This window comes from Montipora capricornis, unplaced genomic scaffold, assembly GCF_036669925.1.
Source record: "Montipora capricornis isolate CH-2021 unplaced genomic scaffold, ASM3666992v2 scaffold_115, whole genome shotgun sequence".
Classification (NCBI taxonomy): Eukaryota; Metazoa; Cnidaria; class Anthozoa; order Scleractinia; family Acroporidae; genus Montipora; species Montipora capricornis.
Window position 1 is genome coordinate 51,582 of NW_027179880.1, and position 19,245 is coordinate 70,826.

At 48.4% G+C, this 19,245-nt stretch overlaps 13 non-coding genes across 13 annotated transcripts; 8 read left to right on the top strand and 5 right to left on the bottom strand.

Moving 5' to 3' along the window:
- Positions 1-1,572: 1,572 nt before the first annotated feature.
- Positions 1,573-1,740, top strand: LOC138034295 (U1 spliceosomal RNA). Its single transcript, XR_011128838.1, has one exon. It is a non-coding gene; the product is annotated as a U1 spliceosomal RNA (small nuclear RNA).
- A 978-nt stretch (positions 1,741-2,718) lies between these two features.
- LOC138034346 (5S ribosomal RNA) lies at positions 2,719-2,838 on the bottom strand. Its single transcript, XR_011128884.1, has one exon. It is a non-coding gene; the product is annotated as a 5S ribosomal RNA (ribosomal RNA).
- Positions 2,839-3,105: 267 nt separating this feature from the next.
- LOC138034319 (U2 spliceosomal RNA) lies at positions 3,106-3,299 on the top strand. Its single transcript, XR_011128860.1, has one exon. It is a non-coding gene; the product is annotated as a U2 spliceosomal RNA (small nuclear RNA).
- A 194-nt stretch (positions 3,300-3,493) lies between these two features.
- On the top strand, positions 3,494-3,657 carry LOC138034370 (U1 spliceosomal RNA). Its single transcript, XR_011128907.1, has one exon. It is a non-coding gene; the product is annotated as a U1 spliceosomal RNA (small nuclear RNA).
- Positions 3,658-4,633: 976 nt separating this feature from the next.
- LOC138034298 (5S ribosomal RNA) lies at positions 4,634-4,752 on the bottom strand. The gene has a single exon (XR_011128841.1). It is a non-coding gene; the product is annotated as a 5S ribosomal RNA (ribosomal RNA).
- Positions 4,753-9,461: 4,709 nt separating this feature from the next.
- LOC138034296 (U1 spliceosomal RNA) lies at positions 9,462-9,629 on the top strand. Its single transcript, XR_011128839.1, has one exon. It is a non-coding gene; the product is annotated as a U1 spliceosomal RNA (small nuclear RNA).
- A 978-nt stretch (positions 9,630-10,607) lies between these two features.
- Positions 10,608-10,727, bottom strand: LOC138034347 (5S ribosomal RNA). The gene has a single exon (XR_011128885.1). It is a non-coding gene; the product is annotated as a 5S ribosomal RNA (ribosomal RNA).
- A 267-nt stretch (positions 10,728-10,994) lies between these two features.
- LOC138034320 (U2 spliceosomal RNA) lies at positions 10,995-11,188 on the top strand. Its single transcript, XR_011128861.1, has one exon. It is a non-coding gene; the product is annotated as a U2 spliceosomal RNA (small nuclear RNA).
- A 194-nt stretch (positions 11,189-11,382) lies between these two features.
- Positions 11,383-11,546, top strand: LOC138034373 (U1 spliceosomal RNA). The gene has a single exon (XR_011128909.1). It is a non-coding gene; the product is annotated as a U1 spliceosomal RNA (small nuclear RNA).
- Positions 11,547-12,522: 976 nt separating this feature from the next.
- Positions 12,523-12,641, bottom strand: LOC138034310 (5S ribosomal RNA). The gene has a single exon (XR_011128851.1). It is a non-coding gene; the product is annotated as a 5S ribosomal RNA (ribosomal RNA).
- A 4,709-nt stretch (positions 12,642-17,350) lies between these two features.
- On the top strand, positions 17,351-17,518 carry LOC138034297 (U1 spliceosomal RNA). The gene has a single exon (XR_011128840.1). It is a non-coding gene; the product is annotated as a U1 spliceosomal RNA (small nuclear RNA).
- A 978-nt stretch (positions 17,519-18,496) lies between these two features.
- On the bottom strand, positions 18,497-18,616 carry LOC138034349 (5S ribosomal RNA). Its single transcript, XR_011128887.1, has one exon. It is a non-coding gene; the product is annotated as a 5S ribosomal RNA (ribosomal RNA).
- Positions 18,617-18,883: 267 nt separating this feature from the next.
- On the top strand, positions 18,884-19,077 carry LOC138034322 (U2 spliceosomal RNA). The gene has a single exon (XR_011128863.1). It is a non-coding gene; the product is annotated as a U2 spliceosomal RNA (small nuclear RNA).
- Positions 19,078-19,245: the final 168 nt, after the last annotated feature.

Sequence of the window (19,245 nt, forward strand, 5' to 3'; positions counted from 1 at the left end):
CCTACGGCGGGAGAGCTCTCGTCATCAACGCCTTGGCCCTTTCTAGGGTTTTGGTACATTGCCTCCCTAATTCATGTCCCCCCTTGGGTTTCTTCCGAGCTTTGTAAATTGGTTTTTGGGTTTTTTTGGAAGGGCAAACGCGATCTGGTTTCTCGTGCTGTTGTTGTTCAGCCTACATCTGCTGGTGGGTTTTTCTGTCATTGATCTTCGTCTTAAGGTTTCTGCGCTTCTTGTCCAGTGGGTTCGGCGTTTCACTGTTTTCTCCGCGTAGTTGGGTCCATTTCTTTTCCTTTTGGTGTGATTCTCGTTTTGGTGTCCCTGCTCTTGATGTTGTTCTGTCCCGTCCTGAGGCCTTTTCCTCCAAGTCCCTCCCCCCGTTTTACTCTGCTCTTCTGTCTGCTTGGCGTTTGGTTGGTGGTTCCTTTTCCCGTCGGCGTCGTTCCTCCCTTGTCATTGCGTCTTTGTCCCCTCATCATGTTTGCTGCTGTTTCCTCTATCTCTGCAAATTCTGTTTATTTGTTTTTGCTGTCTGAGGATCGTCCGACTCCCCATTGTGTTGACAAGTTTTTTCCTTTGTATGGCTATACTCTCTACTGGCCTTCGACCTGGTCCCAATTGTTCTTCTTCAATCTTGACCGCCCAGTGATCGATCTCAACTGAAAGGTCGCCATGGCGTGTTGTACACTGCCGATCGCCTTGTCGGTTTTTGGGTACTCGGTCGACCCTTCTTGCTTTTTGCCGTCTTGCCTCTGAATGTCCTTCTCACTTGTTTTTCTCCTGCCCTCTTGCTCATAGTGTTCTTTCATGGTTACAGTCTCTATTGTTTGGTTTTTTCGTCTTCGTCCCCTTCTTTGGTTTGCCGTCACGTGCTGTTTGGTTTTTGACCCGGCTGAGATCCGTCGAGTTCCTCGTGTTTTCGTGTACATCCTAGGTTGTCTGTAAGTATTTTATCTGGCTCGCTCGGAATGACTTTCGTTTCCGTAATGTGCCGCCCGGTGCTCTCGATGTCATCGCAAAGGTCCGCTCTCGTGTCAAGTTCAATCTACCTCTCCTTTTTAAGCGTTTCAAGTCCCCCCGTCGTCTACGTTATTTTCATCGTCAGTGGGGTGCGTCTGGCATTATCGGCTCTGTTTGCAATGGTCGTTTTTCTCTGTCCCAGTTCTAGTCCCATTGTCGCCCCAAGCTGTTGCTGTCTCGCGGCGTACCTACTCCTGTTAGGATGAGTCTTTCTGACTGGCGTCCTTGTCAGGTCTGCCATTCGCCGCTGCACAGTTCGGTTGTTTTTGTTTTGTCCTGTAGTCCTTCGTCCTGTTGGTTTGCTTGTTTGTTTGTTTGATGTGGAAATGCCATTCTCGAGTGTAAGTCGGACGAGGCGTCTCGTGAATGCTTTTCTTCGTTAGTTTTGTTTTTTTTTTTTGTTTGTAGGGGCGGGGTTCGATTCCCCGGTGACGTTTGACGTGCTGGTGCACCCCCGTTTGAGGCGAACCATTGTTGTTGATGGATGAGTCTGAATGTCTGGCAGCCATTGCACTCACCCTACCGGGGGGCTGCCATTCGCCTTAAACATAAAAAAAACTTACCTGACGCGGGAGGCACTTGGTGATCAGGGAGGCAGTCCTCTCAAGGTGAGGCTCTTTCATTGCACTTCGATTGGGGTTGACCCTTGCGATTACCCCAAATGTGGGTAACTCGAGCGTATAATTTCTGGTAGTGGGGACCTGCGTTCGCGCTTAGTCCCGCACCAAACCCCGGTGGCAAAGTTGGCTAATGGGAAGTTTGTTGGTAACGTTTCAGGCAGGGCAGGGAAGGAGATGCGGTGGCGGTGTAAGGACTAAGGAAGGTGAGTTGTATTTGTGAAGTCCACTGCTGAAATTGTAGGTGAATGTCCGTACTTGGTGCACTGAAAAACTGTGATTTCATTTCTCTCATTCTTGGCCGTACAGAGAGGGAGACGACGTGTTTATTTCAGCCGCATCGATTTCCATCGATAGACGAGTGAGACAAGAAAATGCCAGCGGGTCGAGCTCTTATCCTCGTGCATCGTTTCGAAAACGTAAGTGGATGTGTGTTTGTACTGCTCCATCGCGATAGATTTCTTTTGCGTTGTGTTATGTTGCGTTCTGGAGAGCCCCGTTTGCATTGAGTAACTGAGGACCCGCCAGATCAGTTGGCGTTACATTTCTGTGCCAACACTTTGTGGTTTCTCTATGTTATCAGTTAATTGGATTGTTATCATAAAAAGTAAATCTTTCATGGTTCAGGATAGTGTCTTTATCGGCCCTTTGAATACGTACTGTCCGTGTTGAGCAGGGAACAGTAAGACTTTGAAGTGCGCTACGTCACGTAAGTCACGTTTTCGCAAGATCAATGTTGTAGTGTTGTAGCCTTCGTTGTATACATATCATCCGGGCTAGGTTAACTTCCATCTAATGCATAACAGTGCATGCATTTTTTACTTGTCGTATCCTGTTCTTTGCTCACACGAAAAGATACGTTTCATGTCATAAACGTTGGATTGATAAGATCTCGCGCGCACGCGCTCCCTTGGGAATACAAGTTCCACTTTCTCGTGTGAACTATTTTGTTTTTGTCGTATGTCTCATCTTTGACATATCGTTGGCATGTTGTGTTCAAAAAACCTGGTTTGGAATGTGTCTTTCTTTCATTGAAAGAAACTGAGATTTTTTGAGATAATCAAGTGTACAGAAGAAAAAGGGAAGCCTACAACACGGGGTATTCCCAGGCGGTCTCCCATCCAAGTACTAAACCCCGCCCGACAGGGCTTAACTTCGGTGATCGGACGAGAACCGGTGTTTTCCCTGTGGTATGGTCGTAGACAAGTAATTTGCCGTGAAAATTAAACTTTGTTATAAGGGAAAATGAAAACGAGGTCAGAGCAAGCACAATGTGCATTTGTCCTCTTGCCGTCACGCAAGTGCCATGCAATGCTGGTGCTGCTGCCCACTGTACAAGAGCGATCGTTGTGTGCGCCTCGCTTTCAGGTTGGCTTTGGGCATTCCTTCCTTGGCACGGATTGTAACGGACCACCATATCTCGTGGCCATGAGACTGGGAGCACCTTGTCCGCCGTGAGCCATTTACGGGCATCGCTTCTCGGCCTTTTGGCTAAGATCAAGTGTAGTAATCTGTTCTTATCAGCTTAATATCTGATACCGCTGCTCATCGAGCAGCTCATATATTAAACTGATTTTTGGAACTGGGCCGTGGAAAAGAGGCTTGCCTCGTCCCGGCCACGGGTTGCCTCGGTATAGCACTACCTCCGAGCGTGGCCCACTTCCCTCTGGGGAAGAAATAATCAAGTGAAAGCAGAAAAAGTGACCAAGCAACCAACCTTCACATTCTCTTCTCTTTTCTAGGTAGCATAGCAGCGAGTGGACAGCACGACACGACAGGACGAGGAGCACGTGACCTCCATTACCACATGGTATGCGCAGACAAGTTGCGTTTTGCGGTCCCGGAGAGGCTGAAAAGGCATACTTACCTGACGCGGGAGGCACTGTGATCAGGGAGGCAGTCCTCTCAAGGTGAGGCTCTTTCATTGCACTTCGATTGGGTTGACCCTTGCGATTACCCCAAATGTGGGTAACTCGAGCGTATAATTTCTGGTAGTGGGGACCTGCGTTCGCGCTAGTCCCCGCACCAAACCCCGGTGGCAAAGTTGGCTAATGGGAAGGTTTGTTGGTAACGTTTCAGGCAGGGCAGGGAAGGAGATGCGGTGGCGGTGTAAGGACTAAGGAAGGTGAGTTGTATTTGTGAAGTCCACTGCTGAAATTGTAGGTGAATGTTCCGTACTTGGTGCACTGAAAAACTGTGATTTCATTTCTCTCATTCTTGGCCGTACAGAGAGGGAGACGACGTGTTTATTTCAGCCGCATCGATTTCCATCGATAGACGAGTGAGACAAGAAAATGCCAGCGGGTCGAGCTCTTATCCTCGTGCATCGTTTCGAAAACGTAAGTGGATGTGTGTTTGTACTGCTCCATCGCGATAGATTTATTTTGCGTTGTGTTATGTTGCGTTCTGGAGAGCCCGTTTTGCATTGAGTAACTGAGGACCCGCCAGATCAGTTGGCGTTACATTTCTGTGGCCAACACTTTGTGGTTTCTCTATGTTATCAGTTAATTGGATTGTTATCATAAAAAGTAAATCTTTCATGGTCAGGATAGTGTCTTATCGGCCCTTTGAATACGTACTGTCCGTGTTGAGCAGGGAACAGTAAGACTTTGAAGTGCGCTACGTCACGTAAGTCACGTTTTCGCAAGATCAATGTTGTAGTGTTGTAGCCTTCGTTGTATACATATCATCCGGGCTAGGTTAACTTCCATCTAATGCATAACAGTGCATGCATTTTTTACTTGTCGTATCCTGTTCTTTGCTCACACGAAAAGATACGTTTCATGTCATAAACGTTGGATTGATAAGATCTCGCGCGCACGCGCTCCCTTGGGAATACAAGTTCCACTTTCTCGTGTGAACTATTTTGTTTTTGTCGTATGTCTCATCTTTGACATATCGTTGGCATGTTGTGTTCAAAAAACCTGGTTTGGAATGTTCTTTCATTGAAAGAAACTGAGATTTTTTGAGATAATCAAGTGTACAGAAGGAAAAAGGGAAGCCTACAACACGGGGTATTCCCAGGCGGTCTCCCATCCAAGTACTAACCCCGCCCGACAGGGCTTAACTTCGGTGATCGGACGAGAACCGGTGTTTTCCCTGTGGTATGGTCGTAGACAAGTAATTTGCCGTGAAAATTAACTTTGTTATAAGGGAAAATGAAAACGAGGTCAGAGCAAGCACAATGTGCATTTGTCCTCTTGCCGTCAACGCAAGTGCCATGCAATGCTGGTGCTGCTGCCCACTGTACAAGAGCGATCGTTGTGTGCGCCTCGCTTTCAGGTTGGCTTTGGGCATTCCTTCCTTGGCACGGATTGTAATCGGACCACCATATCTCGTGGCCATGAGACTGGGAGCACCTTGTCCGCCGTGAGCATTTACGGGCATCTGCCAAAAGTACTGAGATTCTGTTAAAAAATTACAAAATGTTAAAAACCACCAAGTGGTGGCACTTTATGTAAAGTGGCTGAGAATACAGGTGTGCGTCGTAAGGGGTACTGTTTGCTAGTGGTGGTACCGACAGTCTTGTTTCTTCGGGTGTTTCCTCCATCCTCCCAATCTGTTGAACCTTTGGAGGTGGAAATGGTTGAGGTATCCACTCCTCGTAAACGCGGTTGTGATTCCGTTGAGAACCTCCTCTGATAGCTCTTCTGTTACTCCTTCCCGGAAGGCTCTTACAAAGGTGGCTAAGAAGAGCGGAGCTGCGCCCTCTTCTACTAAATCGAAGACTCGTGCTTCAGCTGATACTGTCAAGTCTGCGAAGCACGAAGGTTTGCCTGATGTGTCGTTTTCCCTCCCCCAACGCAAAGCACGTACATAGTTACTCTTTTACTGTACTCCATTATGGCTCTGTCAGTTGTCTCAATTAACGTCAACGGTCTGCGAGACCAGTCTAAGCGAGCTGGGTTTGTACAGTGGCTTCATTCCTTGCCTGTTGTTTCCTGATGTAGTGTGCCTCCAAGAGGCCCACTGCATCTCCCTCAGTGAGTGTCAGTCCTGGTTTCCAGTCATCTGGTCTTTCCGTTGTGGTGTCTCCGGCTCTAATAAGTCCTTGTGGTTGTATGTTTTTGTTTTCGTCCAGTGTTGTCCCTTGTTAAATCTCTTCCTCTGATAGTTGTGGTCGGTTTTTGTTATGTGAGTTTTCTTTGCGTGGCGCTGTGTTCAGGGTTGCTTGCATTTATGCTCCCAATCGTAACCCTGATCGTGATGCCTTCCTGGACGGGGTCTCTTCCCGATTAGACCCTTCAGTTCCCACCCTCCTCGCCGGCGATTTTAATACCGTCTTTGATCGCGCTGCTGACCGTGTGGGCTCCGTGGTCGGTGATACCTCGCGTGAGAGTGTTGTTGCCCTTGGTCGTCTTTTTGACGATGTCTGTTGTATTGATATTTGGAGATACCTCCATCCGTCTTCCTCCGCCTTTACCTGGACTAAGGCGGATGGCTCTATCTCCTCCCGTATAGATCTAATTGGGTGCCCTTATGTCTGGGTTGCGTCTCTGTCTCTGTTTGTGAAATTCTTCCGTGTCCGTTTTCAGACCATTGTGCTGTGTCCTGCTCTCTTACTGTTCCTGACGTTATTCCTCCTGGTCCGGGGCTTTGGAAGCTTAATACCTCAGTCCTGGAGGAGGAGGAGTACTGGTCTGTCGCCTTATTTCTGACTTTTGGGCCGATTGGAAGGACTGTAAGCTCTGTTTTTCCTCTCTTTCCAAGTGGTGGGATTCCGGTAAAGCAAAGATCGAAGGGCATTACGGTATCTTACTGTGTGCGCCGGTCGCAGAAAGAATCTTGGTCACGCGATTTGTTGGCTAGTTGGCGGCACACCTCAAGGCACGGCTTGATGCTGGTTGCCTGTCTGTTTTAGGTGTTTATCGATCCACCCTTGAACAGCTTTCCGCCTATGACATCAGGGCTGCTCAAGGTGCCCAAGTACGGTCACGTGTGTCCGATGGGTTGAGGAGGGCGAAGTCTCATCGGCGTACTTTTTTCGTTTAGAGAAGAAACGGTCTGCTGACCGGTGGGTTTCTGCGCTTCGGAACCCTGATGGGTCCATTGTTTCAACACCTTCTGATCTGTGTTCTTCGTTCGCCACTTTCTACTCCTCTCTTTTTTTACTGCCTGTCCTACGGATTCCGCCGCTCAAGATATTCTTCTCAGTAATGTGTCCCTCGTCCTTTCATCTGCCCAAGCTGATCTTTGTGAGGGCTTTCTGACTCTTGAGGAGTGTCATCGTGCCCTTGTTGGCATGGCTCGTCGTAAAGCCCCGGGGTCCGATGGCCTCTCCCATGGAGTTTTAACTTGAAATTCTGGGACGTCCTTGGGTCTGATTTAGTGGAGGTCTTGAATTCGTGTTATCTGTCTGGTTCTATGTCTTTGTCTCAACGGCGGGGTCTCATATCCTTAATCTTTAAGAAGGGAGATCGGTTGGACGCTCGTAACTGGCGCCCCATCTCCCTTCTCAACGTCGACTATAAGCTTGCTTCTCGTGTTTATTGCTGGGCGCCTTCTCAAAGTTATCCATCTGGTTTGTTAGTGAGGATCAGACCTGCGGTGTTCCTGGCAGGTTTATTGGCGAGAATGTTGCTCTTTTGCGTGATGTGGTTGCCTTTGCCACGGAATCTGACATCCCGTTGCCGTTCTCTCCTTAGACCAGGAAAAGGCCTTTGATAGAGTGGATTGGTCATTTATGTGTGCTACTTTGTCGAGGATGGGTTTTGGCCCATCTTTTGTCCGTTGGGTTGTTCTGTTCTATTCTGCTGTCCAAAGCTCTGTAGTTGTTAATGGTTATCTGTCTCGGTTTTTTCCTTTGTCTCGTGGCGTGCGTCAGGGCTGTCCTTTGTCTCCATTATTGTATGTTCTAGTTTCTGAAGTGCTTGCTGTTAACATTCGTGCCAATCCACGTATCATTGGTCTTTCTGTCCCCGGGCCCCCGCGGGCCCTGTCTCCGATCTCGCAGTACGCCGATGACACCTCTCTCATTGTCACGTCTGATATTGCCATTGCTGCTATTTTTGAAGTTTATGCTCTTTTTGAAAGGGGTTCTGGTGCTAAGCTTAATCAGGGATCCAAATCCAAGGGATTGTGGCTCGGTTCGTGGTCTGGCAGGACTGACCCCCCTGTCACCCTGGACTGGGACCTCGGCCAAGATCAAAGTGCTGGGCGTCTTTATTGGGCCTGGGAATTTGGAGGAAGTGAACTGGCGTCCTAGGATTGATGCCGTGGAGAATGTGCTGGCTTCTTGGAGGCAACGCTCCCTGTCCTACGGCGGGAGAGCTCTCGTCATCAACGCCTTGGCCCTTTCTAGGGTTTTGGTACATTGCCTCCCTAATTCATGTCCCCCCTTGGGTTTCTTCCGAGCTTTGTAAATTGGTTTTTGGGTTTTTTTGGAAGGGCAAACGCGATCTGGTTTCTCGTGCTGTTGTTGTTCAGCCTACATCTGCTGGTGGGTTTTTCTGTCATTGATCTTCGTCTTAAGGTTTCTGCGCTTCTTGTCCAGTGGGTTCGGCGTTTCACTGTTTTCTCCGCGTAGTTGGGTCCATTTCTTTTCCTTTTGGTGTGATTCTCGTTTTGGTGTCCCTGCTCTTGATGTTGTTCTGTCCCGTCCTGAGGCCTTTTCCTCCAAGTCCCTCCCCCCGTTTTACTCTGCTCTTCTGTCTGCTTGGCGTTTGGTTGGTGGTTCCTTTTCCCGTCGGCGTCGTTCCTCCCTTGTCATTGCGTCTTTGTCCCCTCATCATGTTTGCTGCTGTTTCCTCTATCTCTGCAAATTCTGTTTATTTGTTTTTGCTGTCTGAGGATCGTCCGACTCCCCATTGTGTTGACAAGTTTTTTCCTTTGTATGGCTATACTCTCTACTGGCCTTCGACCTGGTCCCAATTGTTCTTCTTCAATCTTGACCGCCCAGTGATCGATCTCAACTGAAAGGTCGCCATGGCGTGTTGTACACTGCCGATCGCCTTGTCGGTTTTTGGGTACTCGGTCGACCCTTCTTGCTTTTTGCCGTCTTGCCTCTGAATGTCCTTCTCACTTGTTTTTCTCCTGCCCTCTTGCTCATAGTGTTCTTTCATGGTTACAGTCTCTATTGTTTGGTTTTTTCGTCTTCGTCCCCTTCTTTGGTTTGCCGTCACGTGCTGTTTGGTTTTTGACCCGGCTGAGATCCGTCGAGTTCCTCGTGTTTTCGTGTACATCCTAGGTTGTCTGTAAGTATTTTATCTGGCTCGCTCGGAATGACTTTCGTTTCCGTAATGTGCCGCCCGGTGCTCTCGATGTCATCGCAAAGGTCCGCTCTCGTGTCAAGTTCAATCTACCTCTCCTTTTTAAGCGTTTCAAGTCCCCCCGTCGTCTACGTTATTTTCATCGTCAGTGGGGTGCGTCTGGCATTATCGGCTCTGTTTGCAATGGTCGTTTTTCTCTGTCCCAGTTCTAGTCCCATTGTCGCCCCAAGCTGTTGCTGTCTCGCGGCGTACCTACTCCTGTTAGGATGAGTCTTTCTGACTGGCGTCCTTGTCAGGTCTGCCATTCGCCGCTGCACAGTTCGGTTGTTTTTGTTTTGTCCTGTAGTCCTTCGTCCTGTTGGTTTGCTTGTTTGTTTGTTTGATGTGGAAATGCCATTCTCGAGTGTAAGTCGGACGAGGCGTCTCGTGAATGCTTTTCTTCGTTAGTTTTGTTTTTTTTTTTTGTTTGTAGGGGCGGGGTTCGATTCCCCGGTGACGTTTGACGTGCTGGTGCACCCCCGTTTGAGGCGAACCATTGTTGTTGATGGATGAGTCTGAATGTCTGGCAGCCATTGCACTCACCCTACCGGGGGGCTGCCATTCGCCTTAAACATAAAAAAAACTTACCTGACGCGGGAGGCACTTGGTGATCAGGGAGGCAGTCCTCTCAAGGTGAGGCTCTTTCATTGCACTTCGATTGGGGTTGACCCTTGCGATTACCCCAAATGTGGGTAACTCGAGCGTATAATTTCTGGTAGTGGGGACCTGCGTTCGCGCTTAGTCCCGCACCAAACCCCGGTGGCAAAGTTGGCTAATGGGAAGTTTGTTGGTAACGTTTCAGGCAGGGCAGGGAAGGAGATGCGGTGGCGGTGTAAGGACTAAGGAAGGTGAGTTGTATTTGTGAAGTCCACTGCTGAAATTGTAGGTGAATGTCCGTACTTGGTGCACTGAAAAACTGTGATTTCATTTCTCTCATTCTTGGCCGTACAGAGAGGGAGACGACGTGTTTATTTCAGCCGCATCGATTTCCATCGATAGACGAGTGAGACAAGAAAATGCCAGCGGGTCGAGCTCTTATCCTCGTGCATCGTTTCGAAAACGTAAGTGGATGTGTGTTTGTACTGCTCCATCGCGATAGATTTCTTTTGCGTTGTGTTATGTTGCGTTCTGGAGAGCCCCGTTTGCATTGAGTAACTGAGGACCCGCCAGATCAGTTGGCGTTACATTTCTGTGCCAACACTTTGTGGTTTCTCTATGTTATCAGTTAATTGGATTGTTATCATAAAAAGTAAATCTTTCATGGTTCAGGATAGTGTCTTTATCGGCCCTTTGAATACGTACTGTCCGTGTTGAGCAGGGAACAGTAAGACTTTGAAGTGCGCTACGTCACGTAAGTCACGTTTTCGCAAGATCAATGTTGTAGTGTTGTAGCCTTCGTTGTATACATATCATCCGGGCTAGGTTAACTTCCATCTAATGCATAACAGTGCATGCATTTTTTACTTGTCGTATCCTGTTCTTTGCTCACACGAAAAGATACGTTTCATGTCATAAACGTTGGATTGATAAGATCTCGCGCGCACGCGCTCCCTTGGGAATACAAGTTCCACTTTCTCGTGTGAACTATTTTGTTTTTGTCGTATGTCTCATCTTTGACATATCGTTGGCATGTTGTGTTCAAAAAACCTGGTTTGGAATGTGTCTTTCTTTCATTGAAAGAAACTGAGATTTTTTGAGATAATCAAGTGTACAGAAGAAAAAGGGAAGCCTACAACACGGGGTATTCCCAGGCGGTCTCCCATCCAAGTACTAAACCCCGCCCGACAGGGCTTAACTTCGGTGATCGGACGAGAACCGGTGTTTTCCCTGTGGTATGGTCGTAGACAAGTAATTTGCCGTGAAAATTAAACTTTGTTATAAGGGAAAATGAAAACGAGGTCAGAGCAAGCACAATGTGCATTTGTCCTCTTGCCGTCACGCAAGTGCCATGCAATGCTGGTGCTGCTGCCCACTGTACAAGAGCGATCGTTGTGTGCGCCTCGCTTTCAGGTTGGCTTTGGGCATTCCTTCCTTGGCACGGATTGTAACGGACCACCATATCTCGTGGCCATGAGACTGGGAGCACCTTGTCCGCCGTGAGCCATTTACGGGCATCGCTTCTCGGCCTTTTGGCTAAGATCAAGTGTAGTAATCTGTTCTTATCAGCTTAATATCTGATACCGCTGCTCATCGAGCAGCTCATATATTAAACTGATTTTTGGAACTGGGCCGTGGAAAAGAGGCTTGCCTCGTCCCGGCCACGGGTTGCCTCGGTATAGCACTACCTCCGAGCGTGGCCCACTTCCCTCTGGGGAAGAAATAATCAAGTGAAAGCAGAAAAAGTGACCAAGCAACCAACCTTCACATTCTCTTCTCTTTTCTAGGTAGCATAGCAGCGAGTGGACAGCACGACACGACAGGACGAGGAGCACGTGACCTCCATTACCACATGGTATGCGCAGACAAGTTGCGTTTTGCGGTCCCGGAGAGGCTGAAAAGGCATACTTACCTGACGCGGGAGGCACTGTGATCAGGGAGGCAGTCCTCTCAAGGTGAGGCTCTTTCATTGCACTTCGATTGGGTTGACCCTTGCGATTACCCCAAATGTGGGTAACTCGAGCGTATAATTTCTGGTAGTGGGGACCTGCGTTCGCGCTAGTCCCCGCACCAAACCCCGGTGGCAAAGTTGGCTAATGGGAAGGTTTGTTGGTAACGTTTCAGGCAGGGCAGGGAAGGAGATGCGGTGGCGGTGTAAGGACTAAGGAAGGTGAGTTGTATTTGTGAAGTCCACTGCTGAAATTGTAGGTGAATGTTCCGTACTTGGTGCACTGAAAAACTGTGATTTCATTTCTCTCATTCTTGGCCGTACAGAGAGGGAGACGACGTGTTTATTTCAGCCGCATCGATTTCCATCGATAGACGAGTGAGACAAGAAAATGCCAGCGGGTCGAGCTCTTATCCTCGTGCATCGTTTCGAAAACGTAAGTGGATGTGTGTTTGTACTGCTCCATCGCGATAGATTTCTTTTGCGTTGTGTTATGTTGCGTTCTGGAGAGCCCGTTTTGCATTGAGTAACTGAGGACCCGCCAGATCAGTTGGCGTTACATTTCTGTGGCCAACACTTTGTGGTTTCTCTATGTTATCAGTTAATTGGATTGTTATCATAAAAAGTAAATCTTTCATGGTCAGGATAGTGTCTTATCGGCCCTTTGAATACGTACTGTCCGTGTTGAGCAGGGAACAGTAAGACTTTGAAGTGCGCTACGTCACGTAAGTCACGTTTTCGCAAGATCAATGTTGTAGTGTTGTAGCCTTCGTTGTATACATATCATCCGGGCTAGGTTAACTTCCATCTAATGCATAACAGTGCATGCATTTTTTACTTGTCGTATCCTGTTCTTTGCTCACACGAAAAGATACGTTTCATGTCATAAACGTTGGATTGATAAGATCTCGCGCGCACGCGCTCCCTTGGGAATACAAGTTCCACTTTCTCGTGTGAACTATTTTGTTTTTGTCGTATGTCTCATCTTTGACATATCGTTGGCATGTTGTGTTCAAAAAACCTGGTTTGGAATGTTCTTTCATTGAAAGAAACTGAGATTTTTTGAGATAATCAAGTGTACAGAAGGAAAAAGGGAAGCCTACAACACGGGGTATTCCCAGGCGGTCTCCCATCCAAGTACTAACCCCGCCCGACAGGGCTTAACTTCGGTGATCGGACGAGAACCGGTGTTTTCCCTGTGGTATGGTCGTAGACAAGTAATTTGCCGTGAAAATTAACTTTGTTATAAGGGAAAATGAAAACGAGGTCAGAGCAAGCACAATGTGCATTTGTCCTCTTGCCGTCAACGCAAGTGCCATGCAATGCTGGTGCTGCTGCCCACTGTACAAGAGCGATCGTTGTGTGCGCCTCGCTTTCAGGTTGGCTTTGGGCATTCCTTCCTTGGCACGGATTGTAATCGGACCACCATATCTCGTGGCCATGAGACTGGGAGCACCTTGTCCGCCGTGAGCATTTACGGGCATCTGCCAAAAGTACTGAGATTCTGTTAAAAAATTACAAAATGTTAAAAACCACCAAGTGGTGGCACTTTATGTAAAGTGGCTGAGAATACAGGTGTGCGTCGTAAGGGGTACTGTTTGCTAGTGGTGGTACCGACAGTCTTGTTTCTTCGGGTGTTTCCTCCATCCTCCCAATCTGTTGAACCTTTGGAGGTGGAAATGGTTGAGGTATCCACTCCTCGTAAACGCGGTTGTGATTCCGTTGAGAACCTCCTCTGATAGCTCTTCTGTTACTCCTTCCCGGAAGGCTCTTACAAAGGTGGCTAAGAAGAGCGGAGCTGCGCCCTCTTCTACTAAATCGAAGACTCGTGCTTCAGCTGATACTGTCAAGTCTGCGAAGCACGAAGGTTTGCCTGATGTGTCGTTTTCCCTCCCCCAACGCAAAGCACGTACATAGTTACTCTTTTACTGTACTCCATTATGGCTCTGTCAGTTGTCTCAATTAACGTCAACGGTCTGCGAGACCAGTCTAAGCGAGCTGGGTTTGTACAGTGGCTTCATTCCTTGCCTGTTGTTTCCTGATGTAGTGTGCCTCCAAGAGGCCCACTGCATCTCCCTCAGTGAGTGTCAGTCCTGGTTTCCAGTCATCTGGTCTTTCCGTTGTGGTGTCTCCGGCTCTAATAAGTCCTTGTGGTTGTATGTTTTTGTTTTCGTCCAGTGTTGTCCCTTGTTAAATCTCTTCCTCTGATAGTTGTGGTCGGTTTTTGTTATGTGAGTTTTCTTTGCGTGGCGCTGTGTTCAGGGTTGCTTGCATTTATGCTCCCAATCGTAACCCTGATCGTGATGCCTTCCTGGACGGGGTCTCTTCCCGATTAGACCCTTCAGTTCCCACCCTCCTCGCCGGCGATTTTAATACCGTCTTTGATCGCGCTGCTGACCGTGTGGGCTCCGTGGTCGGTGATACCTCGCGTGAGAGTGTTGTTGCCCTTGGTCGTCTTTTTGACGATGTCTGTTGTATTGATATTTGGAGATACCTCCATCCGTCTTCCTCCGCCTTTACCTGGACTAAGGCGGATGGCTCTATCTCCTCCCGTATAGATCTAATTGGGTGCCCTTATGTCTGGGTTGCGTCTCTGTCTCTGTTTGTGAAATTCTTCCGTGTCCGTTTTCAGACCATTGTGCTGTGTCCTGCTCTCTTACTGTTCCTGACGTTATTCCTCCTGGTCCGGGGCTTTGGAAGCTTAATACCTCAGTCCTGGAGGAGGAGGAGTACTGGTCTGTCGCCTTATTTCTGACTTTTGGGCCGATTGGAAGGACTGTAAGCTCTGTTTTTCCTCTCTTTCCAAGTGGTGGGATTCCGGTAAAGCAAAGATCGAAGGGCATTACGGTATCTTACTGTGTGCGCCGGTCGCAGAAAGAATCTTGGTCACGCGATTTGTTGGCTAGTTGGCGGCACACCTCAAGGCACGGCTTGATGCTGGTTGCCTGTCTGTTTTAGGTGTTTATCGATCCACCCTTGAACAGCTTTCCGCCTATGACATCAGGGCTGCTCAAGGTGCCCAAGTACGGTCACGTGTGTCCGATGGGTTGAGGAGGGCGAAGTCTCATCGGCGTACTTTTTTCGTTTAGAGAAGAAACGGTCTGCTGACCGGTGGGTTTCTGCGCTTCGGAACCCTGATGGGTCCATTGTTTCAACACCTTCTGATCTGTGTTCTTCGTTCGCCACTTTCTACTCCTCTCTTTTTTTACTGCCTGTCCTACGGATTCCGCCGCTCAAGATATTCTTCTCAGTAATGTGTCCCTCGTCCTTTCATCTGCCCAAGCTGATCTTTGTGAGGGCTTTCTGACTCTTGAGGAGTGTCATCGTGCCCTTGTTGGCATGGCTCGTCGTAAAGCCCCGGGGTCCGATGGCCTCTCCCATGGAGTTTTAACTTGAAATTCTGGGACGTCCTTGGGTCTGATTTAGTGGAGGTCTTGAATTCGTGTTATCTGTCTGGTTCTATGTCTTTGTCTCAACGGCGGGGTCTCATATCCTTAATCTTTAAGAAGGGAGATCGGTTGGACGCTCGTAACTGGCGCCCCATCTCCCTTCTCAACGTCGACTATAAGCTTGCTTCTCGTGTTTATTGCTGGGCGCCTTCTCAAAGTTATCCATCTGGTTTGTTAGTGAGGATCAGACCTGCGGTGTTCCTGGCAGGTTTATTGGCGAGAATGTTGCTCTTTTGCGTGATGTGGTTGCCTTTGCCACGGAATCTGACATCCCGTTGCCGTTCTCTCCTTAGACCAGGAAAAGGCCTTTGATAGAGTGGATTGGTCATTTATGTGTGCTACTTTGTCGAGGATGGGTTTTGGCCCATCTTTTGTCCGTTGGGTTGTTCTGTTCTATTCTGCTGTCCAAAGCTCTGTAGTTGTTAATGGTTATCTGTCTCGGTTTTTTCCTTTGTCTCGTGGCGTGCGTCAGGGCTGTCCTTTGTCTCCATTATTGTATGTTCTAGTTTCTGAAGTGCTTGCTGTTAACATTCGTGCCAATCCACGTATCATTGGTCTTTCTGTCCCCGGGCCCCCGCGGGCCCTGTCTCCGATCTCGCAGTACGCCGATGACACCTCTCTCATTGTCACGTCTGATATTGCCATTGCTGCTATTTTTGAAGTTTATGCTCTTTTTGAAAGGGGTTCTGGTGCTAAGCTTAATCAGGGATCCAAATCCAAGGGATTGTGGCTCGGTTCGTGGTCTGGCAGGACTGACCCCCCTGTCACCCTGGACTGGGACCTCGGCCAAGATCAAAGTGCTGGGCGTCTTTATTGGGCCTGGGAATTTGGAGGAAGTGAACTGGCGTCCTAGGATTGATGCCGTGGAGAATGTGCTGGCTTCTTGGAGGCAACGCTCCCTGTCCTACGGCGGGAGAGCTCTCGTCATCAACGCCTTGGCCCTTTCTAGGGTTTTGGTACATTGCCTCCCTAATTCATGTCCCCCCTTGGGTTTCTTCCGAGCTTTGTAAATTGGTTTTTGGGTTTTTTTGGAAGGGCAAACGCGATCTGGTTTCTCGTGCTGTTGTTGTTCAGCCTACATCTGCTGGTGGGTTTTTCTGTCATTGATCTTCGTCTTAAGGTTTCTGCGCTTCTTGTCCAGTGGGTTCGGCGTTTCACTGTTTTCTCCGCGTAGTTGGGTCCATTTCTTTTCCTTTTGGTGTGATTCTCGTTTTGGTGTCCCTGCTCTTGATGTTGTTCTGTCCCGTCCTGAGGCCTTTTCCTCCAAGTCCCTCCCCCCGTTTTACTCTGCTCTTCTGTCTGCTTGGCGTTTGGTTGGTGGTTCCTTTTCCCGTCGGCGTCGTTCCTCCCTTGTCATTGCGTCTTTGTCCCCTCATCATGTTTGCTGCTGTTTCCTCTATCTCTGCAAATTCTGTTTATTTGTTTTTGCTGTCTGAGGATCGTCCGACTCCCCATTGTGTTGACAAGTTTTTTCCTTTGTATGGCTATACTCTCTACTGGCCTTCGACCTGGTCCCAATTGTTCTTCTTCAATCTTGACCGCCCAGTGATCGATCTCAACTGAAAGGTCGCCATGGCGTGTTGTACACTGCCGATCGCCTTGTCGGTTTTTGGGTACTCGGTCGACCCTTCTTGCTTTTTGCCGTCTTGCCTCTGAATGTCCTTCTCACTTGTTTTTCTCCTGCCCTCTTGCTCATAGTGTTCTTTCATGGTTACAGTCTCTATTGTTTGGTTTTTTCGTCTTCGTCCCCTTCTTTGGTTTGCCGTCACGTGCTGTTTGGTTTTTGACCCGGCTGAGATCCGTCGAGTTCCTCGTGTTTTCGTGTACATCCTAGGTTGTCTGTAAGTATTTTATCTGGCTCGCTCGGAATGACTTTCGTTTCCGTAATGTGCCGCCCGGTGCTCTCGATGTCATCGCAAAGGTCCGCTCTCGTGTCAAGTTCAATCTACCTCTCCTTTTTAAGCGTTTCAAGTCCCCCCGTCGTCTACGTTATTTTCATCGTCAGTGGGGTGCGTCTGGCATTATCGGCTCTGTTTGCAATGGTCGTTTTTCTCTGTCCCAGTTCTAGTCCCATTGTCGCCCCAAGCTGTTGCTGTCTCGCGGCGTACCTACTCCTGTTAGGATGAGTCTTTCTGACTGGCGTCCTTGTCAGGTCTGCCATTCGCCGCTGCACAGTTCGGTTGTTTTTGTTTTGTCCTGTAGTCCTTCGTCCTGTTGGTTTGCTTGTTTGTTTGTTTGATGTGGAAATGCCATTCTCGAGTGTAAGTCGGACGAGGCGTCTCGTGAATGCTTTTCTTCGTTAGTTTTGTTTTTTTTTTTTGTTTGTAGGGGCGGGGTTCGATTCCCCGGTGACGTTTGACGTGCTGGTGCACCCCCGTTTGAGGCGAACCATTGTTGTTGATGGATGAGTCTGAATGTCTGGCAGCCATTGCACTCACCCTACCGGGGGGCTGCCATTCGCCTTAAACATAAAAAAAACTTACCTGACGCGGGAGGCACTTGGTGATCAGGGAGGCAGTCCTCTCAAGGTGAGGCTCTTTCATTGCACTTCGATTGGGGTTGACCCTTGCGATTACCCCAAATGTGGGTAACTCGAGCGTATAATTTCTGGTAGTGGGGACCTGCGTTCGCGCTTAGTCCCGCACCAAACCCCGGTGGCAAAGTTGGCTAATGGGAAGTTTGTTGGTAACGTTTCAGGCAGGGCAGGGAAGGAGATGCGGTGGCGGTGTAAGGACTAAGGAAGGTGAGTTGTATTTGTGAAGTCCACTGCTGAAATTGTAGGTGAATGTCCGTACTTGGTGCACTGAAAAACTGTGATTTCATTTCTCTCATTCTTGGCCGTACAGAGAGGGAGACGACGTGTTTATTTCAGCCGCATCGATTTCCATCGATAGACGAGTGAGACAAGAAAATGCCAGCGGGTCGAGCTCTTATCCTCGTGCATCGTTTCGAAAACGTAAGTGGATGTGTGTTTGTACTGCTCCATCGCGATAGATTTCTTTTGCGTTGTGTTATGTTGCGTTCTGGAGAGCCCCGTTTGCATTGAGTAACTGAGGACCCGCCAGATCAGTTGGCGTTACATTTCTGTGCCAACACTTTGTGGTTTCTCTATGTTATCAGTTAATTGGATTGTTATCATAAAAAGTAAATCTTTCATGGTTCAGGATAGTGTCTTTATCGGCCCTTTGAATACGTACTGTCCGTGTTGAGCAGGGAACAGTAAGACTTTGAAGTGCGCTACGTCACGTAAGTCACGTTTTCGCAAGATCAATGTTGTAGTGTTGTAGCCTTCGTTGTATACATATCATCCGGGCTAGGTTAACTTCCATCTAATGCATAACAGTGCATGCATTTTTTACTTGTCGTATCCTGTTCTTTGCTCACACGAAAAGATACGTTTCATGTCATAAACGTTGGATTGATAAGATCTCGCGCGCACGCGCTCCCTTGGGAATACAAGTTCCACTTTCTCGTGTGAACTATTTTGTTTTTGTCGTATGTCTCATCTTTGACATATCGTTGGCATGTTGTGTTCAAAAAACCTGGTTTGGAATGTGTCTTTCTTTCATTGAAAGAAACTGAGATTTTTTGAGATAATCAAGTGTACAGAAGAAAAAGGGAAGCCTACAACACGGGGTATTCCCAGGCGGTCTCCCATCCAAGTACTAAACCCCGCCCGACAGGGCTTAACTTCGGTGATCGGACGAGAACCGGTGTTTTCCCTGTGGTATGGTCGTAGACAAGTAATTTGCCGTGAAAATTAAACTTTGTTATAAGGGAAAATGAAAACGAGGTCAGAGCAAGCACAATGTGCATTTGTCCTCTTGCCGTCACGCAAGTGCCATGCAATGCTGGTGCTGCTGCCCACTGTACAAGAGCGATCGTTGTGTGCGCCTCGCTTTCAGGTTGGCTTTGGGCATTCCTTCCTTGGCACGGATTGTAACGGACCACCATATCTCGTGGCCATGAGACTGGGAGCACCTTGTCCGCCGTGAGCCATTTACGGGCATCGCTTCTCGGCCTTTTGGCTAAGATCAAGTGTAGTAATCTGTTCTTATCAGCTTAATATCTGATACCGCTGCTCATCGAGCAGCTCATATATTAAACTGATTTTTGGAACTGGGCCGTGGAAAAGAGGCTTGCCTCGTCCCGGCCACGGGTTGCCTCGGTATAGCACTACCTCCGAGCGTGGCCCACTTCCCTCTGGGGAAGAAATAATCAAGTGAAAGCAGAAAAAGTGACCAAGCAACCAACCTTCACATTCTCTTCTCTTTTCTAGGTAGCATAGCAGCGAGTGGACAGCACGACACGACAGGACGAGGAGCACGTGACCTCCATTACCACATGGTATGCGCAGACAAGTTGCGTTT